At 44.3% G+C, this 25532-nt stretch overlaps 1 protein-coding gene across 3 annotated transcripts in view; it reads left to right on the plus strand.

Annotated features, from left to right (window-relative positions):
* Positions 1-25532, plus strand: part of ARVCF (armadillo repeat gene deleted in velocardiofacial syndrome) — a 249277-nt gene that overhangs the window by 77549 nt on the left and 146196 nt on the right. For all 3 annotated transcript variants that reach the window (XM_014943992.1, XM_014943993.1, XM_014943994.1), the window contains one exon: positions 18396-18461. The gene's annotated coding sequence lies outside the window, so the exon portion shown is untranslated. The remainder of the gene's footprint in view (positions 1-18395; positions 18462-25532) is intronic.

Raw genomic sequence — 25532 nt, forward strand, 5'->3', positions numbered from 1 at the left:
AGGTTGCAGTACAGAAATGGGATTCTTGAGCAAGGTGTTTTTCCGATTGTTTCTTGTCAAGTTCCTGAACTGATGCTTTACTGGCGAGCAGGTGTGCGTGTGTGTGTAGGGTATGTGGGGAGAGTGGAATAGGTTGCAGTCTAGAAATGGGATTCTTGAGCAAGGTGTTTTTCTTTTTCTTGGATGGGAGACACAGCTGAGTCGTAACTTTTCTCTGAAGTCAAAAGAGGCCACCTTTGACACCAGGTCTCTGTGGAGAACAGCACAGAGCGCAATAGAGAAAATAACAGGGGAATGTTTTTTCAGGGGTCTGTTCCTTTTCCTTAGGTGGGCTATTGAAATAGAAACCCTCCCTGAGCACAGCAAAGAGCAAATCCAACCTGGTTGTGTCACTGATACTCTTCTTCTGAAATGCCTTTCTCAGTTGTCTAACAGGGAAAGAAATGCTAATTCCGCCAGTAAGATTGTTTCCTTGCTATGGTTCATTTCTTTGCATATTTAATTCACTCTGAACCTTAAAATAGCTTTCTGGGGTTTGTCTTGGTGGTCTCTTGTTGCTTGATTTGCTTTTTCATTGATTGGCCAGCTTTCCCTCCCTTCCCTAGCGCAGGGAGATCAGGGAGTGAGGGGGCTGTGTCTCTTCCCCTCTTCCCCTTGGCCTTGCTCCCTCTCCTTCCTCTCCAAAGCACGTTTCATGCAACACTGAGCTCATCAGCTGGGTTTTTAGCTCTCCAAATGGAGGGGTCCATCCCGGGAGCTGGGCAGCCATACTGTAATGCAGTCGGCCTCTATGACTAATCAGTCAGATAAAGAATTCGTGCTGCAGAACAGCGGTGCCTTCATGCTTGATTGATGATAACAGCAGCCCAGTGACTTACTGCCCTTGCCGCTCGCATCCCCCACGCCCTTAGAGAGGATTTCCAGCACAGGACAATAGATTTGTCCTGGTAAGCATAATGCTGGGGGTTGTAGCACGTGACATCAAAACCAAAAGAAAAGCAGGTCAAAATGGATGATTCCCTGAATGTACTTAGAAAAGCTGGAGTGGAGGAGCCCGGACCTGATGCTTTCTCGTCCCCTTCCTGCATCCCGCCGAGCAAAGGGGGTGCCTTGGTCTCTGGGCTCAGCACAGCATCAGGAACCTCTCTTATTCGAATGACCTTTACCGTGGAGCTTGTTTTCCTTTGGCAAATCTCCCAGACCATAGGCAGGGCTGATGTCTTTGGCCAATAGAAGTTATTCTCTTTGAGTCAGGGCTTATGGAACTGGCATCACACATAAGCATAGAATATATGGAGGGAAATAAAATGACTTTTATGGAGCCCATAAGAAGGGAGGATAAGATACATCTGTATTAAACAAGTGTATCTTAATTTCTTTTGTTTTACAAGCTCTCAGAAACTCCTCCTGGCTGTGGGTTTGGGGCTTTTTGGTCTGGTGATGTAGAGGTACTGCTCTATCCACGGAGCCGTGATTCATACTCTTACATTGAAGAACGAGTTGAGGTGGAGAACTTTCTGTTGCAAAGAGAAAGATGGAGATTTTCCTGGATGAAATCAAAATCTGTTTATGAATCTCAGGGGAGCAATTCCACTCTCCTGTCTTACAGGAGAGTAAGGAGCCAAGAATATGGATGTTTCTCCCACCTGCACATAGTAATACATTTTATGGACACCGTGAACTTCTCAGGTGTCAGGTGTAAGCAGATTGATGGCGCTCTGTGTCATTGCAGAAACTTAGCTGTATTTTTTGTCTTTTTAAATATATTTGTGACTGCTGTTCTCATTGCTACTACTAAAAAAGAAACAAAAGACACCTAAAGTAATATCTATCGATTGGATACTTGATTTAGATCGATGTAGCTGTTGTTTAGAGCAGGACTTCACTGAGTACTTTAGCTAATACTTGAGATACTTCTGTAATCAGACTTCAGTAGCTGGTTGAGATCTGTACTCTGATTTATTGTCTGTACAAAGAAATTGCCTAAGCTGTAAATAGCCAGTGATGCTTTCTGTCCAGGATTTGAGCTCTGTGTTTGACTTAGTGCCTGAGGAAGAAGCATTAAGCTACAGCACTGATTTTGGTTTGAAGTTAAATGCTGAAAATTCATTGTCAAGTTGTCAACAGCAGGGAGCTTCTTTTGTGAAGAACTAAATTAGAAGCTTTCAAATCTTTTAGTACTGACAAACTAAATGACCTCAGCAAATGATTACGCTTTTGCTCAGTCACTGACTCATCAATAGTTGTTTTCCTTTCTGGGCCCATTATTCATAACAAAAAGATTTCGGTATAAAAGAGAACTTTACCTTTTACAATTAGCCTTCTCTTCCTGCTTGCTTCGTTCCCTGCTGCCACGGTCTGAGCCACGGAAATACAATTACAGTATTGAATGGCTGGAATTTACGAGACAATTTGGTTTTGGGAAGTGAGTGTGTTGTTTGTGATGTAGGGACCTGCATGAGTGGCTGGAAGCTGGACGTTCTGTATTTATGTCTGTGCATTACCTAAAAGATGCAAAGTTCTCACACGGAAAATAAGGAGTCTACAGGATCTGCTCTGAAATGCATCTGCAGCATCTATTTATAAGTGAGGTCTGAAGTGATGAACCTGCCTCATGCTCCCAAACAGGCACCGGTGCCAGCGTTACCGTGGGTCTGGTGCAGCTCCACACGCTCTGTGTTCAGTATAACGCTCTGTGATGTTCTGTATAACACTCTTATGTTCAGTATAATGCTGTATGTTCAGTGTAACGCTCTGTGTGCAGTGTTTGGCTAAGTCAGCACTGCTCAATGGCCTGGCACGGGGGGAAATCCCAGCGTTAGTGCCTGGATGGAGCAGGGGATGTTCTGTGTGTGTGACCACCACAAAGTTGGAATTTTAAGCCGTTTTGTCCCAATGCAAGCAATTACACAATCTGCTTAATACTGATTTCTTTATATTTTTCAGGGTAGGCGTGTCTTATAGACAGCTCTGACTGGCAAATTAATTTTACTTGAGTCTTTTGTGATTGACTTGGTCTTCTGGGGCTATAAATCACAACAATTGATGTTTAGCTTGTTTCAAGTTCAGTCATGCCCAAGCTTTTGGCTCTGATGAGCGTTTCAGCTGTAGAGCTGTGCGCCAGTGGGGAACAGATGAGAAAAGAAACATGTTGTCATTTTCGTTTTTCCTTGGAGAAAATAAGCTGGGGAAAGGATTGTGATCCTCCAGGGACTTGGGGAAACGGATGGATGGTACAGAACCTGAGAACAGGCTGGAACAAGACACGTCCTCCAACCAAAGTGTTACTGAGTTAGTTGTGGTGCTCAGTGGAAAGCAAAGGGAGGAAAAAAGGGACACAACAAGAATTGCGCTGGCTGAAAAAAGCAGTAACACTTCAAAAACTCCAAATGAAGCATTATTTTGTGTAACATGGTACTTGCTGTGTGTCGAGTGAACGGTGTTCCTGCGTCTGCCGGAAACCAGTTCTTGTCCTACTGATCTCAGAGCATCGTGTCCCTCTGCAGGAGTGGATTCATTGCCCATTTGTCTTTACTCGCTGTAATTCCATACGGGGAAATGTGCAAACACGGGCAATGTCCTTGGCGAGCATCGTGGATTCATTTCTCATTTGTCTTTACTCGCTGTAATTCCATATGAGGAAATGTGCAAACACGGGCAATGTCCTTGGGATACAGAGAGGATGTGGGAGAGGGGAAATAAGAGGGACTATAGAACACTCTTGTGTGAGATCTTGTGAGCTTGTGTGAGAACTATTTAGGAGTGTGGTAGGTAGGAGTCATGGCTCTTTACAGTTCCTGCCCCTGAAGGAAGAAAAAACAGTCTTAAAATATTGCACAGCGGTTCAACCAATAAATAGATAATTTTTTCTGTTGCACTTAAAATGTGTGTTTCCTATTTTGCCCATTTCCCTTTTAGTTCCACTTGTCGAGATCTTTACAAATCTTTGCTTGGATCTCTTTGCTGAAGTCTCCACTTTAATCTTCTGAGTGATCTTGGAGCTCCCAAGGCCACTCCTTCTGGCTGGTCCTGCCCCAGGTGGTTCTGCCCAAGTCTCACAGCCTGACCTCAGCAAAGGTATCGCTTCTGGGTATTAAGACTTAATTATCACATTAGAGTGGACTTGCACCATTTTTGGCAGTGAAAAGCATTTTATCCAGCCGGGTGATCAGGAGGAGACACAAACGCATCTGTCCTTTGCCAGAGGACTTTCCTTCCTTCCTTTCTTCTAGAGGTGTCTCCGTGTTATTGTCTCAAAGTCCAGTATTTCACAAGCCAGTTTGATCTCTTTGCCTTGAGTGTTTCTCAGCAGGGACGGGACATTGACTTCTTGTATCAGGTAGCCCTTCTCTATCTGCATCAATTTCTCATCTATTTCTATTCCATAATAACAGCCTATTTTTAATATTCAGAATTCAAGCCGCTCTGGACTCGAGGAGGTACATGAGCCGTAAGATTCATGCATCATATGTAATTTGTTAATGATTCAAAACTTGCCTTTCCAAATATATTTTTAATGTTTATTCAGTGTTAGTGTTTCTGTAAACGTTCTCTTGGAAAAATTGTTTGCCTGGATCTTAAGGAAGTGGAAATAACATGAAAACTACTGAGAACAATTAAATTGCATAGAGTCCCATAAAATATTTTGAGGCAATTACTCTAAACCTGCTGTAATTATGAGGTTAAAAACACAATACAATTTCTGCTGATGCTCTCTAAGCCCGTTTCTCAAAGGAGGGTCATTTCCAAGCAGCTCTGCCCGGATTTACTGGGCTCTCAGTGGAACCCACTTCAAGGCGCTGATCGATTAAACCTCTGCTGCTTAATATTAAACAGTGTCCCTTCTGTCCTAACCTGCTTGTGCTTGGCTGTCCACCCGTCAGTGCCAGAATTTTATAGAGAAAGAGAGTAGCGTGAGTTTTATGGAGACAGTCCTTCAGTTGAGCTAAGTGGATACTGAATTAAAGAATAGAAAATCTTACTTTGCTTCCTCAGCAGGGTGGGGATATGGACCCTAGGGAGTAGTGCCCGTCTTAACTAAAAATATTAAAACCAAGACATGTTTTTATATCCTGAGGATTTTTTTCCACTCTCTCTTGGTCCTCTGATGGACATTTTGATGACAAAGACTAATGTCTGTGATTTTCCCGTATGTACTCCAATGCCAGACCAATTAAAAAACGCCAGGTTATTTGGAGTTACAGGTATTCAGTGTGTTTTCCACAGCATTAAGAGCAGTTCATCGTACACGAGTGTTTAATAGAAAAGTAATAATAAAAATCCTCCAGTAACATGTTGCTATTACTCACAGAGGGACTAGTTTTCCCTCCCGGGGGCAGGCACCCTGGAATATCTCTGGGTCTGCCGGGGGAGGGCAGGGGACACCATGGGGACACGAGCCCCCGCTGCCCTACGCCGTGGGGTAACACCAGAGTTGCAGTGATTTTGGGCATGAGCCCAGAAAAAGCCTTGGCATTTTCCCAGTTTCTGGGGTAGGTTGCTTGCTCTCAGGGGCTGGCACTGCTCGTGGCAGTCTGCCCCCAAAAGGTTAAGCGACCACCATAAAAGTTTAAAATTAAGCTGCGAGAGGTTTGAATCTTGATCCCGCTCCGCTTTAACAGGGTTCCTGGCAGATCTAATTTCATTTGTGTTGTGTGGGGTTAATGGCTTGACAGGTACAGGGATATTAATAAATAATTCTTAATTATAAGGTGTATTGAATTGCTAAAAGAGGAGATAATATCTCTTTCTGACAATATTGTGCGTACTAGAGCTAGCCTCCCAAATGAAAAGGGATAAAATAATAATTTGCACAGTCAGATGTTTTGAAGCCACAGGGGCAGGTAACGAGATTTGAACATCATTGATTCATCCGTGAGCGGAACCAGAGCACAGACAGTGAGATCAGCAAAATAACCTGCTGGGGTGTCAATTAAATCTCTCTAGTAAACAAGCCAAACAAGTGAAATTCCGCTTTAGGCTTTCGCTGCTTCTCTAGCAGGAGCTTAGTCACCGCTAGACAATTCCAGTGGCTGAATAGTATTTGGGGGTTTTGTATCTTCAAAGCACTGTCTATCAAAGAAGATTTTGTAAGGACTGTTGCATTAAATTTCTGAATTATTCCAATTTTAGAGAATCAGAATAAAGAGCAAGCAAAGTTTTAAATGACACGCAAAAATGGAACAGTTCATAGTTTTCAAACATTTGCCTGTTTGGCCCACTTTATCATGGACACTGCCCAAGAGAGACGTGTAACCTGGGGCAGCCTGCGATTCTATATTGAAAATACAGGTGATTTAGCACATGAAAATCACCACATGAATTTTTTTTAAGTGAATTTTTTAGATCTCCCTTCAGTCATTTTGCTTTTAAAAATAGGTATGATGACTTGAAATTGTTACTGAATACCCCCAAAAGCGCTAGGTGAATTTTATGGTGGGGTTTTTTGTTGTTTGGGGTTTTTTGTAGCACCTCTGACACCCAGTCATGGACCAGGACTGCATTTGGGTCTTAGAGACAGGGATTTATAGCCAACTGTGAAATATTTTGAAGGTACCATGAAGGCTGGGACTTGAGATCCAAACGTAATCTCTCCGTGTCAGCTTAAACAGTCTTGGTTGTTCTGTGTTTGCCAAAGCAGAGGGGCTCACACAGCTCGATGTAGAGGCATCCAGAGTTCTGCGGGTGGTGAAGTGTGCAGGGATAAATTCAGAACGTTGTTTTTATTGCCTTATGGAAGTCCCAGGTGATATCTGAGATTGCAGCACACCAGTTTCTTTCTTGTCCTGGAGAACATCCAGAGCAAATCATCAGAAGTTTTTTGCAGGCAAAACAGACAGCTTTAGAAGACCCATCTGAAGTGCAAAATACTGTAAAGCCTAGGACTGTCTCAGCTTGTAAAAAATAAATAGAAATAAAAAGTAGTTTTGGATTACATCACATTAAAATGTAGGACCATATGGCTTAGGTCTGTTTATCTTACTAAAAATGCAGTAAGCTCAACGTGGGCTTCCAGTTGCTCTTGGAAAGCTCTGTGCTGCTGCGGCTCTCGGGGCTGTGGCACCCGGGAGAAAGACGGGGGAGCCCTGGGGTCAGCGTTTGGGGTGGGATGGGGGAGGGATAAATCCCACCTTGCTTTGCCAATCTCTCCCTGAGAGAACTGGTATAATGCAGTAGAGGAAATACGTAGAAAACGAACACCTTCCCTACCCACGTGTTGGGAAGCATCCCCCAAATGTGCCATTTGCACTCCATCGTGGACTGTGTCATCCCTGCCTTCCCTTGCAGAGGAGATCTCACGGAGAGGTTCCACGGCCAGGGCTGAGATGGCAAAACACCATCAGGGGTTCAGAGAACTCTTTCTCTGAAGTATCTGGGCCGTAGGAGAGCGGCTTCTGCTGGAGCAGGACATCTGGATTCGCTGTCCCGGAGAGCAGCCTCCATTCCTCTGTGTGCAGCATCACCCCGAGAAGGCACCACCATCAGTTTCTGTCTGCCCTTTCCCTTGGCACCAGCTGTGAGACAGTAGGAGCCCAGAGTACTGGAATAGCTGAAATATTTAAGGCCAGTCTTGTACTTCAGTAGACTTGCACCGATGTTGAATTTGTTCCAGCGTCTCCATATTTTTAGCTGTCGTAGCGTGAAATTTCACACCGCCCAAGCGGTGCCTTCGGGGCAGCAGCGCTGGTGTGGCCGCTTTCCCCAGCCCCACTGGACTCATGGTGTCAGTACAGGGTGCCATTCTGCATCCATTCTTTCCTCATTATTTAATAAAACGTGTTAACTGTCAAAGCTTTGTTCTTCAAAGTGAGTTTTGACACGGTCTGTGCGGTTATTTATAAATTTCAAGTGCAAAGGGGAACAGTTCCCCGTGTAACGAGAAGCTTCGCTGGTACCCGCTGTCCTGGGCAGTTTGTGTATTAATAAAGAGCAGAGAAATTAAAGTCCAAGGGCTGCTGCTGGTGAGTGATTCTGGGTAAATTGGTGTAATAAACTGAAAGGAAAACACAGCACTTAGAATGACATTTTTAGTTCTGTTCGTGTGTTTCTGGATAAAGAGGATTTTTTTAATGATCAGTTTTCTTTCTCAATTGGACTCAGAAGAGCAGTTTTATGTAGAGAAGGAATAATGGGAAGGTTACGCAATTTTGCAGATGTAAAAACTTTGTAGAGCTATGGTGGGGGAATGAATTTTCAGGGCTATGACTGGGTAACTGATTTTATTAGATATGATTGAAGATGAACACCGTACCCAGTTTACCTCATTTGATTTAACTGCATCCTCTTTAATGAACTGGAAACATAAAATGAGCAGATACTCACTTGGGGATATTTTTTGCTAAATCATGAAAAAGAATTCCTCTAACCCCTAAAATTACTTTAATTATTTCTGTTTAACCGAGAGTTTAAATATAAAGTCCCACAGTTTCAGATGCAGCTCGATGCTTTGGGTTGCTTGGATTTTGCTCCAGCGTTTCCCGGCCGAAACGGAGCCGGTTCCTGGTCTGTCCGTCGGAGCAGCCCCCGTGGGGATGGAGCTGTGATTGCTGCTGCCTCTGATGGGCACACACAGAGGGGCCTTGTTATTAAAACTTACTGCAAAATAGTTTCATAACACGAATTACCGGTGGTTTGTCAGCAGAGGGGAAATAGGATTTAACTGCCATAGTTGGGCTAAAATGGAAGAAGTTAAAATCTCCATTGGGCACACACAGAGAGGGGCCTTTTTATTAAAACTTACTGCAAAATAGTTTTATAACACGAATTACCGGTGGTTTATCAAATAGGGTTTAACTGCCATAGATGGGCTAAAATGGAAGAAGTTAAAATCTCCATAGTGAGTGTGGTCATTGAGCCCGTGGCTGGTGACTGCATCGGTCCCTGGGCACTCCCAGCCATCCATGCTGTGGATAGCCAGTACTAGAGTTACTAGATTTTCACAGAGGCTCTGGTGAGTGTGGTCGTTGAGCTTTGGCTGTGGCCGGGCTGGTGACTGCGTCGGTCCCTGGGCACTCCCAGCCATCCACACTGCAGATAGCCAGGACTAGAGTTACTAGATTTTCACAGAGGCTCTGAAAATGACTTTGAAGGTCTTTGAACACCCCATTTTGTGTGCACAGGAAATGATAAACACATGTGGAAATATGTACTGTTATCTCCAGGTTTGAGTTTTAATAGAATTTTTTTGGTTCCCTTTTGAGCTACCCCCTTCTGAGAACTCAGCATGGCGATGAAAGAACAGGAATATGGATATGAAAGTGAAAAATTACTTCTAATCCCATGTTTGCTGTGCATTTCACCTTGGATACATGATGGTGTGTCTCTAGTGCCAAATAGAGCTGATAACTTTGCTTCCCTTGGAAAATGCATTGAAGTTTCAAGTTGAAAGCTACCTATACATGTGAAATATTTGCATTATGATGGTAATGGTGGTATTTCATTAAGTTCTTACTGACAAATGGAAGTATAAACATATATTCTGCTTTTTGTATATTCAGCATACTTGGTTTTTCGACATCAGAGAGTATTTCAAGTTTTCGTGGGGATTTGAAGCTTTGGAGCTGAAGCAGCCGGTGCAGGTGGTGAGGAGGACAGGGACGAGGAATCGAGCAAGTTAATTATCTTTCCAAATTGTGAGTTTGGAATGTAGGAAGATGTTAGATCGCGTTACTTTGTCTTTTTGCTTCTGGCATAACTGACTGATAGATTTCAGAAAGAGGTTAAAAGGGGTTAATTTATTTCACGCTTTCAGTTGAGTGGAGCTGGAGCCTGGAGAAGCTGTTTGCTGCTCTACACACTCAGCTATTAGCGTTTTCTTACTTCCTTTCTTTAATCTCATGGGAAAGGGGTGGATGCCATCCTTTCGCCACGGGACTGCATTCTTTGGATTCCTCTTCTTAGTCTTTCACATGTGTGGGCTTGGGTGCAGCTGAGAAATGAAGATGCAGAAGGAAATGCTAGAATTGTGTGTTTGTGGTGTCTCCGTTGTATCCAGTCAGAGTTAGTCTGAATATTTCCATCACTTTGTCATTAGAGATATTAAGGACGAAGCATCCTCCTGACGTGCGGGCTTTGAATTACTTTGAAAAGTGCCAGTAACTGTTAAAAGGCAGGGCTTTTGCTAGCAGACCACTGCTTTTACAGCTCTTTCTCAGGTGCCAGCCCGTGTGTGTAGGGTTGGGAGGTCGCTGTGTTTGGTGGGAGCCAGGAGCCCACCTGCCTCTCCTACCTGCTGCCTGGTGAATGAGTGCCATTCAGGAATGTGGCTTTTTTAAATCAAAGTTACTGACAAGTGTGTGCTCATCAGTTTCTACACAGTGTGTGCTCCTTCCGGAATTTATTCACAATATTAATGAAAAACTGGATAATCCGATCCAAGCATGGACAGCAAAACAGGAGAGGTAACCTATGTGCGTAGGTGTGTAAGAAGGGGAAGAATGGTTGGAGATCAGGGCAGTAATTTGAGAACAGAAAGACCTAGAAAAAAGCAGGAGGTAGGGAGATCTGGGAAGACCTGCAAGGAAGTTTACAGGCTTCCTCTAAGCTTTCTGCATTACTTGGCTTTGTGTTTTACATCAGATTAGTTAGTTCCAGCTCCTCAGCACTCAGGGGGGTTTCGGTACCTAAAGAACATGGAGAGCATGGGGCTGTGGGTCTCTGTTTCCCCCCCAGCCCCAGAGGGACACTGGTGGGACCGTGGGGCCAGCCTGGTGCCAGGACAGCCCAACTCCCCGTCCCAGGGCACATCGGTGGCAGCGGCCGAGTCCGTGGGTTTCCTGATATGGGAAAACAATTGTGACCTCCCTATTGTGACAGCTTTGACAATCACTTGTGGAAGATACAGAGATATCACGTTAATTCCTATTATAAGAACCACAATACTTACTTGTCAAAGCAGTATATCAAGCCTGATATGCCTTGCTTATGCCTTAAATTCTCAATTGACCCAATTAAACCTAATTAGTCATGTTGGAGGGCAGGCAAAAACACGGGAGTCTTACAGAATTGAGGTATACCCTCTAACACCCTGCCAGCTTAAATACAATCAGAATAATACATGTTTTCTACAAAGAATTGAAGTATGGAATCCATTTGAAGTCTTGGCAGAGCACCGTGTCCAGCACCATGGCCATTACCGTGATTCCATTCAGTTTAATATATGCAAACCAGACAGTTTCAGTAAATTGCAGCAATAAAACTTTTCTTCCAGCAGCCAAGTTAATCATTTGACTCTTCATTGGAACGACTCTGTGTTTCCATGACAATTGGATGGGTTTATGATTGACACACATACAATTAAAATCTGCCCTTCGAAGCTGTGAATCGCAGGGACCCAGTGAAAGCTCAGTCCTGTTCTTAAAGAACTTTTCATGAAAAGACTGTGAGATTGGGACTTCCACCAGCACAGGGATTATAGTTTGTAGGTCTCAACACCAGTGAACGCGGCAGAGTAATAATTAGGATTTATTGTGGCCTTTGCCTTAGATTTTGATCCCGTCTAAATGTGAACTTTTATTGTCTTATCGATTTAAACCTCCCTGGGTTTGGTGGTTTCTTTTAGTTAACATCTAGAGTGAAATTATGTAGTTCTTGGGCAATCTAATTTCCCGTTGCCTTCCTGTAGAGCTGTGCGTGGTTAACAGCTGGAGAGGCTATTAGGGCTTTTAATAATGAGGTTATGCATATACCAACTCTAAGAAAATATATGCTATGGCTTTACCAAAATTTACACAAATTTTTGGACATTTTTGTGGACAATTAAATTTTATTTAATAGCATAAAATTCACTTTATGTTATTAAAACTCTGGTATTATCAATCAAAGTATGTTAACAGCAGGGTTTCAGAGGAGAGTACGTTTGCTTCTGTGCTTTCTTCTGGTGTCTGGGTGGCCTCTGGCCCCAGGGACAACCCCGTCCCCCTTGCTGAGGGACCAGAAGAGTGAAACTTAGATGAGGTCTGGAGGGAACAGCAGCTTGTTTTATTTTATCATGGAAGTGTATAGCATTATATGAGCAGCTTTATATATAGAACCTTTGCACATTTTTTTTTCAGTGTACTCCGGGTGATTACATTTTTTTAACATCAAGCAAAATATTATTTGTTCGTTCATTACAATTATTCTGGCAAGTCACAGACAAGTATATTTTTGTGCGATTTGGCAGGGCTGCTGTGGTGTCATTATATCTAATACTGTATTTATGGGATCCATTTCATTCCTGTATGTTTTGAGATCTGAGAAACACCTACAGCCTGTGACACTTGTGACTGGAAATCAAAATATCTTGCTGGTTCCCAAGGTACTTATATGAAGTCTGGTTGTGTTCTTTTCTCTAAAAAATACCCAGTCAAGCTGAGGTTTTTTGACACCCATATTTTTGGCCTCATCAGCCCTTTGCTGCATTTTCACAGAATCACAGAATCACCTGGGGTTGGAAGGGACCTCTGGAGATCATCTAGTCCAACCCCCTGCCAAAGCAGGTCCACCCAGAGCAGGTCCCACAGGAACATGTCCAGGTGGGTTTGAATGTCTCCTGCCTGGATATGTTTGTGTTCGATGCTGCAGAAGGCAGAGATGTCACTGAATCGTTCAGGAGGAATCAGATAATGAGGGAGGAGAAACCCAGCATCTGCCCACGATGGGCAGCCCCAGTGTCACCACCGTGGTGGCAGTTCCTTATCTGCTTACTTTAATAGGCACGCACTGGGATCAAAACAACAGATGTGCAGCGGCATTCCGTCTCTTAAATCTGAAGATTATAAATACTTAAGATGCAAATAAGACTCGTGTGGCAGAGTTATTGCTTCTGCATGTTTCCTGGTGAGGCCTGATCATCAGCTTTAGCACCCTGGGTGCTGGTCAGGGGGACACACTCCAGCCTCCAGAACTAAAATTCAACCCGCCGGCTGTTTTCCTGCGTTGTGGTTTCCCAGGTGGCCCAACACCCTGTTGTTCCTTGCCAGTGTCCCCATGTTCGTCCCACTCACACCTTCATTTGGGGTCATTGCTGGGCTCTCCAGGATGTGCACCCGCCGGTACCACCAGTATGTAGTTGGTTAATTTGGCCTTTCCAAGGCATCTTTGGTCCTCTGTTTGAGTCTCCAGGGGGAATGAACACAGTGGTTGAGACCCCCTGAGGTCAGGCTGTCACTGAACTAGATTCACCAGTTCACTCTCATTGCCAGATCTCTAGGGATCATATAAAACAGGCAACTACTGGAAGAAACGTCCAGTGATTTAACCTAGGTTAAAAAAATGAGCTGGAATTTTATTTACAATCATGAACCTAGCACTTTTTCTCCAGCGTGACTCTGTCACCAGCAGCTGCTGTTCTTCCCCTTGTCCCCTGTTGTTGGGGTCCGTGTGTGGCTCTGGTGGCCCCTGCCCCACGGATGGTGGCCCCTGCCCCATGGATGGTGGCCCCTGCCCCATGGCTGGTAGCTGCTGCCCCACACACGGTGGCTCAGCAGGAGCCTGGTGGGAAGGCCACGGGGCCGCTTTCTTCTTCTTCAAGATTACATTTTATTATAAATTTTTGGAAGATCACCTTTGCCACCCATTTAAAATGAATAAATTTATCCTGTTTCTGTGATAGATCTGAGGTGACTTTGGTTACCCCATGAAGAGCTGTCATGTTCGATTGGGGTACCCTCAGTATACTGGAAAACAAAATGAGGTAATTCATCAGCTAAATTAAATGAAACCCCATATTAGCATATAATATAACAAAATTCCTTTTCAAAATTTGCATACCAGCTGATCAAGTGCTGCTTTTTAATTTAATTGGGTGAGATAAATTCTTATGTGTATTAGGCTGTAAAATTCTAAATTACATTTTTTATAAAAGGTGTTCGCCTACAGTTTTATTGCTAGGTGAATTCTGGCAGGTTACATTTACAGTTTTATTGCTAGGTGAATTCTGGCAGAGTCGTTGGCGAAGCCTCTCTTCTCACTTAGACCCGTCCTACGTCTGTGCCCCCTGTGCCTGGGGCCGGTCGGTGGGTTCCTGCCGGGGTTTCCAGCCCTGGATCCCTCTGTTTGGAAGCAGAAATATTGGGGAAGCGGCACCAGCAGCCGTCAGCAGGCTCGCGATAGGAAGATTATTATGCATTAACTTTAAAGAGTTAGAAATGTATAATTTATGGCTATTTGGTGGATTTTGCAAATCTCCCAGTTGTGTACAGTTGCTAATCTGTATGACATGATGGAAAACAAATCTCGGAAATGCTGTCATTTGGGTTTGTGGCAATCAAAAAACTGCAGTTTTAATGCAACTTCTCTGTCTGATGTTTAGGAGAAAATCCTAGTCCTATATTAAAAACATTAAACTGTCTGGGCTTCTTATAAATATTAATTTACCAAACACACAAACGTCTGTGACATTTCCTTCAGTAGAAGGGATTAGCTTTAATTTTGCTTGCTTGTATCACGGCACATCAAAGCGAATCACTGCACGTTGGCTTTTGTAGTTCTATATTTCATAAATTTTCCTTTAATATGCCATGTCTTTATCGATAAACACAGTAAGGTAGTCGAGGAAATAGGTGCATCTGCTTTGCCAATGTTAGTTCAGGCCTCGTTTCCTTAATGACTGATTGACGTCAGTGTAAGGACCTGGGCGATGGTTTGTTGTGCTGGTTGTGTACTTTTGGTCTGGATGTTTTAAAAATCCACCATTCTTATCTGCGACGTGTCTGCGTGCTGGTGCACGGGCTCTTTGCTGCTTTTGGAATATTTATCTAAAATATATTGGCAGCAGCTGCCGTTGCCCAGGGCACCCGTGTGGGAAGGGATGGAGCTCCCTGGGCGTTTTGCCACCGCCTCTGCCCGAGCGTCGCCCGCCCCCGAGTCCCCCCTGTGCCCTGCCTTAGTGCTGGCTTCATGTTAACACGCTGATTTACATTATAATTAAGAACGAGTAAGAGTCTATAAGGGAACTCGACGCTCATAAGTAATACAAAAGTAATGCTGTTTTAAATAAATTTCTGCAGATAATTGAGTGTAACTATCTGACTATCAAACAGCTTGCAGTCCCCACTTGTGATGGAGGGCCTTTTGAGGAGGGTACAGTGCTGCTGCTGTTGGCTGTGCTGGGGGGGCTGTGTTTGTGTCCCATCTTTCACTGGAGAGACCTCCCTTCCCACCACTGCCCCGTTTGTTCTGATGCAGGCTGTGACAGTACATACCCACAGATGAGCTGCGTAACGGGGGTACCTCATCTTTGCCATCTGATACCTCGTATAAAAGCAGAACTATGTTGTTGGTCAGAATATCCCACATTTTTCTGTGAAATAAAATAGCAGTTTAGCCAATAAGGATACGACGTGAAGGAAGAAGGTGCTGAGGGGACAGAATTCCTTCTCTTCACCTCCTTGTCTCTTGGTTAAGAGAAGTAAATCACAGCAAATGCAAAGAATACTTTTCAGCTCCGCCTGTGCTCCTGATGGTTTGTCTGGGACAAAGCTCCTGCTGAGGGACACCTACAGTCAGAGGGTTTGAGCTTCTTGCAGTCAAGGCTGATTTTGGGCTGTAGCTATGAATCTCTAGGTAATTTTTCTGCTACCAAATAAATAACATCATCCAAATTCTTTATTAGTTATTTTAGTGTCAGAAATGCTGGAGAGAAGCTCATTTGAGTGACAGAAGGAGCCACAGATAGAGGCCTCCCATTCGTGCCCATGGCACGATCTTGCAGCACTTACTCACAGCTGTACTGCAGCTGAATTGGGAAGGAATCTGCTCGTCTGTCCACACCGTTTTCCTGAATCTCCCACTTATTTTGGACTTTACAGCTTGCCTCACACTTGGCAGTTTTAATTGCACCTATCTCAGTGCACAGGTGAGGAACCCGCATGGTGCCACAGGACTTTGATTAGTGGATGTGGGTAACGCTGGCTCCGCAGCTCTAACGAGCAGGCGAGCGCCCTGGGGACCTCGGGCCAAGCAAGTCCATGGAATTTGGTGGATTTTCCCTGCCTTTCCCTCCCAAAGGCTGCTCCTCACACAACTGACTGCGCAGGAGGCATTGTCGAGCACCAGGTGTGTGTTCAGAAGCTCTTTGAGTAAGGGCCCAAGAAGGTCCTTGTGATGGAGCAGCATCAGAACGTGTCCCTAAGCTTCCCTGTAGCCCAACAAGCTGCTCACATTCTCATCACGTCAGAAAGAAGTTTAATAACTAATTATGTTCACTGGAGTGGGAGAAGAGGGAGGTGGTGGTTGGGATGCAATTGTGGAACTCACTGAATGGTGAGAAATTGTTTGCTGAGAAATGCTCTGCTTTCCCATGATTTTTGCAGTGTCAGTGTCTTGATGTTCTGTTAAATTCCTTACTCTGAAAATATTTATCTTAATTAGTTATTATAGCTAGAGACTAATTGTCTAATTTCTTTTTTTTTGAGTTGTTTGTTGGCGAGCAAACATAAAACTGCTCCGAACCTCTAAGAGTGTGACTGGGGTAATTAGTGACAAGTGAGAGATAATAAGCCATTTGAAAAGGCGTTACAGGTTTTTCTCTGCTCCTCTCATCTGAGAGCTGGAACAGACTTCGTTCAAACCAGCGATAACAGCCTGTCGTCGGAATAAAGCAGCATTTTGATGAAGTTCAGGTGCTGAGCTACTGCCCCTCTCCCAGATGGCATGTTGTGGACCCCACCACTGATGGGACAAGGGGGCACAGAGCCCATCCTGCCAGAGGGGCTTGAAGTGGTGTCCCCGCTCCTCCTCACCCTCTTCTTCCTCAGGGTGGGTGGTTGTGTTGGCCACACGGCCTCCCCCAGACCTGCCTTCAGCATCTCGTCTTATCACTAAACGTTTTGGTTGCACAAGGTACTGAATGTGTAACACAAAATTCTGCTTAAAGAATAAAATGAAACAATTGGACTTGTATTGGAAAGACAAGTGATTTTTTCTTGATAATCAACACTGAATTTCAGACTATACAAATGCCATTATCGCTAGAAGACCAGTAATAGCATGGGTGTTTCTTTCCTGAAGTACCTCATGGTATTATAAATATATATATTTATATATCTATATATGTCTTGTGAAATAGGAAAATGCTGTTTCTTCCCAGATTATGTGATAGAAAAAGGTTAAATATCCCACAGCCGTACATGAAGGCTGTTGTGGATGTGGGGCTTGCCCAGGGTGTCCCAGTTCAAGACAAATGCCTTGGGCTGCTTGTCTTCTTGGCTCTCAATCAACTTTAAAAAAAAAGAAAAAAGCAGGTTGAAAAAGAGGAAGAAAAAATCAAGCAAAGTATTTTTTCAGTAGGTTTTTTTTCTGCTCCAGGTGACACTAAACATAAATCATGAATTATTTCTGGCTTAAAAATTGAGAATATTTTAATAAAATTAGCCTACTTAGAGGAGGTACTCATTTTCTTGTTATGAGAGAAAAGCTAAAAGAAATTAGGCTTCAAAGGAACCCTCATCTTCCATCAGAGATGTATAATTTGGGTTTAGCACCTGTGTGGTTGCCGGGAGCGTGAAGGGTTGAGGTGTTTTTGCTCACTGAGTCCTGGGTTTCTCTGGCCTCACTGTACCATGTCGCAGACTGTCCATGGAAGGGTGGTGGCACCTCTGGTGTACGGGGCAACTTCAGCTGGAGTGGAACACATCTGGAGAAATCACCCGCTCAGAACTCTCTTGGTCTCAGAAAGAGAGGAGGAGGCTGGGAATGCGAGGCACGGGATGCTTGTTATCTGTACAAGAAATTTCTAGGGTAAAAAATGCCGTAATGGGAACAGTACCTGAAGCTCAAACAGAAAATGAGATGTTGAAAACTGTTGAGTTGTGTCTTGCAAGTTCCAAAGGGGAAAGTCTTCCTGCCTGTATTTCTCTGATTTCCTGCAGCTGGAAGAAGAAAGGTCAGAGGGGGTGAGGTGTATTTCTGTAGCCACAGCTGACATTTTTAGAGTCACCGGATGGTATTTAGACCTGGGCGACAGAAAATGCTGTGGTGTGAGCTTTCGAAGGAAACAGTTTTACTTTTAAATCTATGAATCAATGGGGAATTAAATATAAATATAGGATTAAATTCTAAGTTTGGAAATGTTTGCTATGTGCAGACATGGGTGGCACTGGGACAGGAATCAAGAGGACAGAAAGAGCTGGTTACCCAAATGAGCTCCTCCTACGGACTTGACTTTCCCTGCTCCGGTTCTGTGGGATTTTCTTGGGGTTTCAGGTGATGGGGCAACAGATGTTGGATGTAACAGTTTTTTGCAGACCAGTGTGACTCAGGAAGGGAAGGGGAGCCAAGGGGAGGTACAACTAATAGATTCCCACTGTATTATGTAAATGCTATCAGTTATTTAAAAATATTCCCCTCTTCCTACTTCCCCTGGATGGAATAAAAATGTCTTTTTTGTTTTGTTTTCTTTGTTTCTCTGACAGAGTTACCATCAAACCAAGGGAGAATTTCGATCTTCACGCCACCACAAGAAAGGGACGCTATAAAAGGTACCGTGTTTCTGCAGTTCCTCACAAAGACTCTGAGTATTTTGCTGCTTTGTCATTGTGTATGTTCTTAAATCATTGTCCTTTTATTCTTTTAAGTTATCTTTACATCTCTCAGATGTTCCATGCTATTGAGGGCCTACTGAAATTTGTTTTGAAATAGTGATAGAATGGTTGAGGGGCAGAAAGAAGGAAATACCCGTGATAAATCCTAAACCTGTGGAAGTAGGGCAGGAATCTCCATAATTCTGAGGCAGTGGTGAGGGCCAAACTCGAGGGTTAGCTGAGGAAAACAGGGATGACTGTTTTCTTTCTTGTGATTGACACCATCTCGGATCCACGTCTCCCTCCTTCTGCTGTGGAAACCCTTGTTGAGTTTCCTTCTACCCCTGAAGGGATGGCCCTCCCTGGGGCCACATTCACAGCGGGTGGACTCAAAGCCTTCCCTTCCTTAGCCCAGGCTCTCCTGAGGTTGTTTTAGATCAAAGGCTGTGGTCATGTCCCACATCCCACCTCTCTGCAGTGATCTCATACTCTGGAGATGAGTCTTCCCTGCTCCATCCCCTCCCTCCCTCTCAGCCTCTCCTGAGAAGAGCAGCCCACTCTCTGCTGCTTCCAGGGGCACCACGAGCATCTTCAGCTGCTGTGAACTCCCTTTGGCACTTTGCGGCGCCTGTGTTAGATCTGGGGGCTTGGTGGTGACTAATGGCATCAAATATTGAAGTGTTCTGCTGTTTGCTTTCCTGAAATATTACTCCCTTCTGTGTACTGCTTTGTTTTTCTCAGTGTAGGTGGATTATAATTTTAGCCAAGCATTCTTCAAAAAATAATCCTCTGAATAACAAGTATCGTGTTACTGATTTTTATAAAGTTCTTTCAATTTTCATTTGGTTATTTTTAAACATTATCCCTTTTATATATGTCATATATACACTGAAAGTGTATATATACACTGTATATATACACTTATATATACATATATACACTGAAAGTGTATGTATCCCCTTTAAAGTTTCAAACTGTTTGCTGGAAGGATTCTCAACAGAGTTTGCATTGTATTTACTGTCTGAATTGTTTGCTCCTTACCTGTTACTCATAGAGCCTTAATGAAATGAGTTAAAAGTATTTATTTTAGCTGGAATCCATTCCTGTTTATACAGTGCAGGATTTGCATTTTGATATAATAAAGGGAATTTGTTTTAAATATTTGAAGTGGTTAGACAGTTAAGGCAAAATTACTATTTTTTCCACTTGGCACAGCAAAACGGTCATTAAAAGGGGATGTTTGAATGGAAAGTTGGTTCTTGAAGCAGATCTTCAGTGATCTGGAAGAAATACTTCTTAAGTAACTGTAATTAGGCATTAGTGATAACTGCATTCCTGGAAAGAAGAAATATTATTGATGGGCGATACAAGCTACAAGAAGCATTAAGATTTAGTTAAAGCCATCAAAGCAGGCAGCCTTGGGAAGGATGAGCACAGTGTCTGACCACATCTACCTGGAGGAAAATGACCTGTCCAGAAGGCTATTGATGGTGGCCCCGTGAATCCGATACTTTCCCCAATTTCGACTGATTTTCACGTCTGAGCCAACCTCCGCACAGAAGAAGGAGTTTACCCATGGTGGTTTGTCCACCTGAACTGGAGACTCATGCTGAGGTGAAATTCAGGGCAGGTTTTACGGGCAGGAGAGAGGGAGAGGGACCAGGGCAGCCCTGGAGGCTCTGGCTCTGGAGCTGAACCTCTAGTTTCAGGCTCTGCTCTTCTCGCTGTTTCTCTAGTTTCCTCTAGTTTCAGGCTCTGCTCTTCTCGCTGGAGTTTTCCTGAAGGAGTCGTTCAGCCCGAAGGAAGAGCTACCCACAAAAACTGAGCCCCAAATGTTTACATTTTGATGGAGCTACAAGCCAATGAATATAAAGCTCTTACAATAAAGATGTGAATCTTAGTTGTGAAAATTGCTACCTGCAGTGATGTAATAAATACAATTCTTGATAAATGTATGAATGTGACATTTCACAGAGGAAGCGTAACGCTGCCTTTCTGCTTCACGCAAGGGGAGATCTAAAAGAGTAAAGAAGGATTGAGCCTGGAGTAATCAATGGGGTTACGGCAGCATCTTGATTTGCCCAGTGACAGGAGCGAGACGGGTCCTGGCCATGGTTCTCTGCAGGCTCTTTTGGCTGCCAGTGTAACCCAAGGGGAGCCAATGCCCTTGGCTGATGGAGCAGAAGGTGCTTCTGGGTGATACTGATTTCTGCTGGGAGGACCAGAGAAGAGCTGGGGTCTGTTGGCAGCCCCCGAGACACGGTTCCTGCCCCACAAACAGCAGCCGTGCTCCGGAGCAGGAGGTCTCTGTGGTGCCACAGACTGTCCCCTTGGCAGTGTCAGGGGGACACCACGTGCCCAAATCCATCCCAGGGAATGAAGAGCCCCTCTGAGACTGTCATTAAAAGGGAGCTGGATTTCCTGCCTTTGTATGTTTATGCATGAACTGGGTGATTATTCAAGACATCAGATGAGCTAAATGCTTTTCTTTTGCTCACATATTATTTATTAGTTCTCAAATGCATGTTTGCCTTGTACTACTAAAAGGCTGTGGCATTAATCAGCACAAACTTGGATCGCATCCTGAGCTTCCAAGGGTGAAATGAACTTGGATTGCATTTGGAATTTGCAGATGCTGAACAGCCAAGGGGCTGTTGCTGCCCACTTTGAACCTGCAGAGCTGCAGATCTCTAGCCTGGTCTGATGGAGTAGGTGCTTTGGTTCCAATTTTAGTGTGGTGGAAAAAATTACTTGATTTAGAATGAGACAGATGTTACCGGAGAGAATTAGAGCTCGTGGGGCTCGTTCTGGTTCTTCCCTCCTTTTGTGTTGCTTTAATCTCCTCTTCATTGATACCGTCCCTGGTTTAAAGCAACGTGAGGTCGAAATCTGGTTGTTTTTAATGAGAGCAGTTGAAATAGGGGAGAGTGATGTGGCAGGGCTGGTGGGTAAGCAGCTAATAAAATTCATTTGATTTAGTAGCTTCAAGAATTAAACATGAATATTGACATTCTTTTCTTTCCTGTTTACACTGGTGTTTTCAGCTCCTGGTGGAGCAATAGAGCAGCCACACAACCCACGCGGTCTGACGGGGAGAGCTGAATAAGACACACGTTTAGGAAAGCAGACAAGGGGGTTTGTTTGCTTTTTTTCTTCTGAAAGGAGTAAGAAAACCGTAGGGAAGGTGCTTGCTCTGAACACTTCAGAACTGTGAGGGTTTTTCCCTAGCAATGCCAGTTTATTTATTGGCATGTAAAATGCTATGGGAGATATTAAGTATTTGGTTCAAATGGCCTAAAAGATCTATTTCCTTTTGATGCATTTATTTGCATTAATCTTAAAAATAGTAATTGGAAATGCCCTCATAAACCCTGAGATTGGAGCCCTAGAATTAAAAACCATTCGTTATTACCCAGGAATGTAGCGATGCGGTTTTATTAGCCTTTCTTCTGCTGTAATCTACGGATCTCATTTAGCTGCACAGAGCCCTGTTCTGCTGAAACATAAAAGGAAGGAAATCTCTCAATAGCCTGAAATCAAATTATCTCTCTGTGTTAATCTACATGTAAAACACCCGAGCCCACTTCTTTAAAGGAAAATAGTTTCACTGATAAGCAAGCCTAGACTCTGTGCTGTGGGTACAAGAATTAAGTGGATTTTTTTTTTCTTTTTTTTTGTCTGCAGAGTACTATTTATAGCATCAATTAACTCCTCGTGGTTGGGATAAGTCATTTGACACATCTGTTGCTGAGCTTAAACACTCGCCGTTTGGTGGGGTCACGCTTGGATTATTTCCCTCTCCTCTCAGCCCGTGCAGGGACACGATGGTTTCCCAGCCACCGGCCGGGGGTTCAGTGCCTGGTCTGGGGCATTGACCTGGCACCAGCCCCACAGCCTTTGGAGGAGCTGGAGTGGGCACTTGGGCTCCCTCCACATCACTCTCCTGAGCTTCCCTGCCTCCCCTTTCCTTACTTATTTTATCTGCTAGAAGATGGCACGGCAGTATCACGGGCATTGGAATAGGCTGCCCAGGGAGGTGGTGGAGTCACCATCCCTGGATGTGTTTAAGGGACACTTAGATGGGGTACTGAGGGATATGGTGTAGGGGAGGACTTGTAGAGTAGGGTAGATGGTTGGACTCGGTGATCCCAAGGGTCTCTTCCAACCTGAATGATTCTATGATTCTATCTTTTATGAAAGAATTATTATCACCACTTGCAGGATTTTCCAGCCTTCAGTTACTCCATTTTTCCAGTGAGAAACTGGTCTGGCCATGGGAACTGCAGCTTCCCCACTGCCTCCCCTCTCCCTGCCTCTTGTCAACTGGGGGTTTAACGCCTGGAAACACACAGCTGGTCTCAGCTGTAGGCTCCCCCCGACCAGTTTCAGACTGTGTAACTCTCAGTAGCTTTTCTCTTAAAATGGAAGCCTTTTTACCAACCTCAAAACATCTAGAAGCCAAGAAAAATGAGGGTACTTGGGTATTGGCAGGGCATTGGAACTAGAGGATCTTCTGGGTCCCGTCCAATCCACCCCATTCTATGATAATGTTTAGTGAAATCTTTTCTGTATTCTGTGGAAGGGATTGCATCAGGTTATGAGAGTTTGTTCATGTCATTGGCTTGTTTGTGGCCAAACTGGATTGTATATTAATGAAGCCAAGCTTTAACATACTGGGGGAAGAAGTGGGTTATGAACTGGACTGCTTCTGATCTTGAGCTTTTTCTCATTGAAATAGCCCTGTTCTAAGAATAGAGGTATTGATTTTTGGTGGCTCTGCGTGCGAGGCGGCCTCCGCAGCGAGGGAGGGTTTCTGCTGCAAATGAGATGAGACCCCGTCCAGCCCCACAGCCCCGTGCCTTGGTGGATAATTTAATGCCTGGTGCTGTCTAGCGTTCACCTAAGCTGTGTGAGGGTTTTTTCCTTGCTGCTGGGAAGGCAGTATTCTACTAAAATGGTTATAGTGGAATTTTCTACTTAATAGAAGTTTGCCCAGATTGTCTGTTTCTGCCCGCAGCGCCCGGAGCGGCTGTTGGTGTCGGGGGGAACCAGATTGGGGTCAGAGGGAGGGGGAAGCCTGGTAGATAGAGCTTCTGCTGGAACAGCTGGGAGAATACTTGGGAATCTGAATATACATGAACCAGAAAGAGCCCACAAAGCACAATCCATTTTTAAGTAGAACTCCTTATTGATTTAACTGGGGGAGACCTGAGAAAAATCGATGACGTGCAGCAGTTTTAGGAGGCAGCACCACGTGTTCTGGGTGTCACGGCCACCGGCCCACAGCTAATCAAGCTGGAAACGAGCAAGCCTGGAACATTCCGAGGCCAAAGAAAAGGTGTCAGAGCTCTGAGAAGCAGCAAATTTACTATTCACATCCCACAAGAGATAGTGAAGTATGACCTTGTTCATTCGAGCTTTAACTTCCAAGTTGCATTTTATTGCTATTGAAAAACAAAAAACTATAAAGGAAAATATAAAGGTTTCTGGGGACGTGTAAACAGAGGCCTGTTCGTGCAACAGGAGCAAATGGAACTGCTGAAATCATCAAAATAGTCTGAATTATTCTGTGGGATTTGAGCCCATCCTTCAGCTCAGGCGGTTCCTCTGGACTCGGGGCGGGAGGGTCCCGACTGAAGCAGAGAGATGGGAGGTCAGTTGTGCCAAACAGTGATTCTCCTGGTGTAGGGGTACAGTATTAAGGATGCTGATGCTGTCCTGGCTGTGTCTGAGTTTAACACTTCGTGAGACAGAACAAAGCCAGGGATTCTGCCACGTTCCCCCGGAGCAGAGGCCGCCTGAAGGCAGAGCTCGTCCCTCTCAGCCCCGCTCCGGCTGACGACGGTCCCACCACCCACAACAGCCCCTCGCTGGGAAATACACCAGGAGTGTGTGTTTGCCCAGGGAATTCCAGCACACGGTGTGACTGTGTGGACTGTCACACACCCGTTAAACCTCAGTGTGGACGCTCAGTGGGTGCGAGGTAACGGGATGCTGCTTCGCTCTGCTCTTCTACGCTTAATTAACACAACGGCTGATCTTTGAAGGAAGGGTGGTGTAAGGAGGGCTCCGTGAGGAAGAGCTCAGCTCACCCAGTGCAGACAAGCTCTAGGTCCTGGAGAGCAAGGACCCGCCTCAGAAAGGACCTGCTGTTATGCTCTTCGGCTCTAAAAATGATAAATTTCAATGAGAAATTGAGATTTTTTACATTGGGTAAAAGTAATCATGGGCTAAAACATTTACTTTAAAAATTGCCCTTGTAAAAATATTTCAATTTGAAGTTTAATGCACGACTGACGAGGGCTCCACGAGGAAGAGCTCACCCAGTGCAGACAAGCTGTAGGTCCTGGAGAGCAAGGACCTGCCTCAGAAAGGACCTGCTGTTACGCTCTTCGGCTCTAAAAATGATAAATTTCAATGAGAAATTGAGATTTTTTACATTGGGTAAAAGTAATCATGGGCTAAAACATTTACTTTAAAAATTGCCCTTGTAAAAATATTTCAATTTGAAGTTTAATGCACGACTGAATAATTCATGCTATTACATGTGTGCAGTTGTTAGGAAGGTGGCCTGTATTGCTCTAATTTATTTTCCTTTCCATTTGAGAGTACCTTATAGCAATTGAAATGTATCTTATTAGGGAAATAGAGCTTCCGTATAATTAAAGCTACGTAGCACACTGTGCCACCCAGCCCTGAAAACACAGCATGAAATTTTGGAAGGAAAACCTGAGGAATTCCTCGTAGCAAACTGCTGAAGAGAGGGATTGCTCCCGAAGGGAAGCCGTGGGAAGGTGTCACTTGATTGATCCACAGGAGGGATCGTATGAGAGATAATCAAGTTCTGTAGCCTTTGTTGCTGAGAACTGCATCTTTTGTAAGTTAATACAAAATGATTTCAGTGCTTTTAAGGAAGAGGTTAATGAAGGTGTTAGTTTGTCGGGGGACTGGGCGCTGTGCTGGTGCGATGGGAGATGCCGCAGGGAGCCGTGGGGCACCGTCAGGATGTGTGTGTCTGTTCTTCTGCTG

The sequence above is a fragment of the Calidris pugnax genome, unplaced genomic scaffold (assembly GCF_001431845.1).
Source record: "Calidris pugnax isolate Ruff unplaced genomic scaffold, ASM143184v1 scaffold138, whole genome shotgun sequence".
In the NCBI taxonomy this organism is placed as follows: domain Eukaryota; kingdom Metazoa; phylum Chordata; class Aves; order Charadriiformes; family Scolopacidae; genus Calidris; species Calidris pugnax.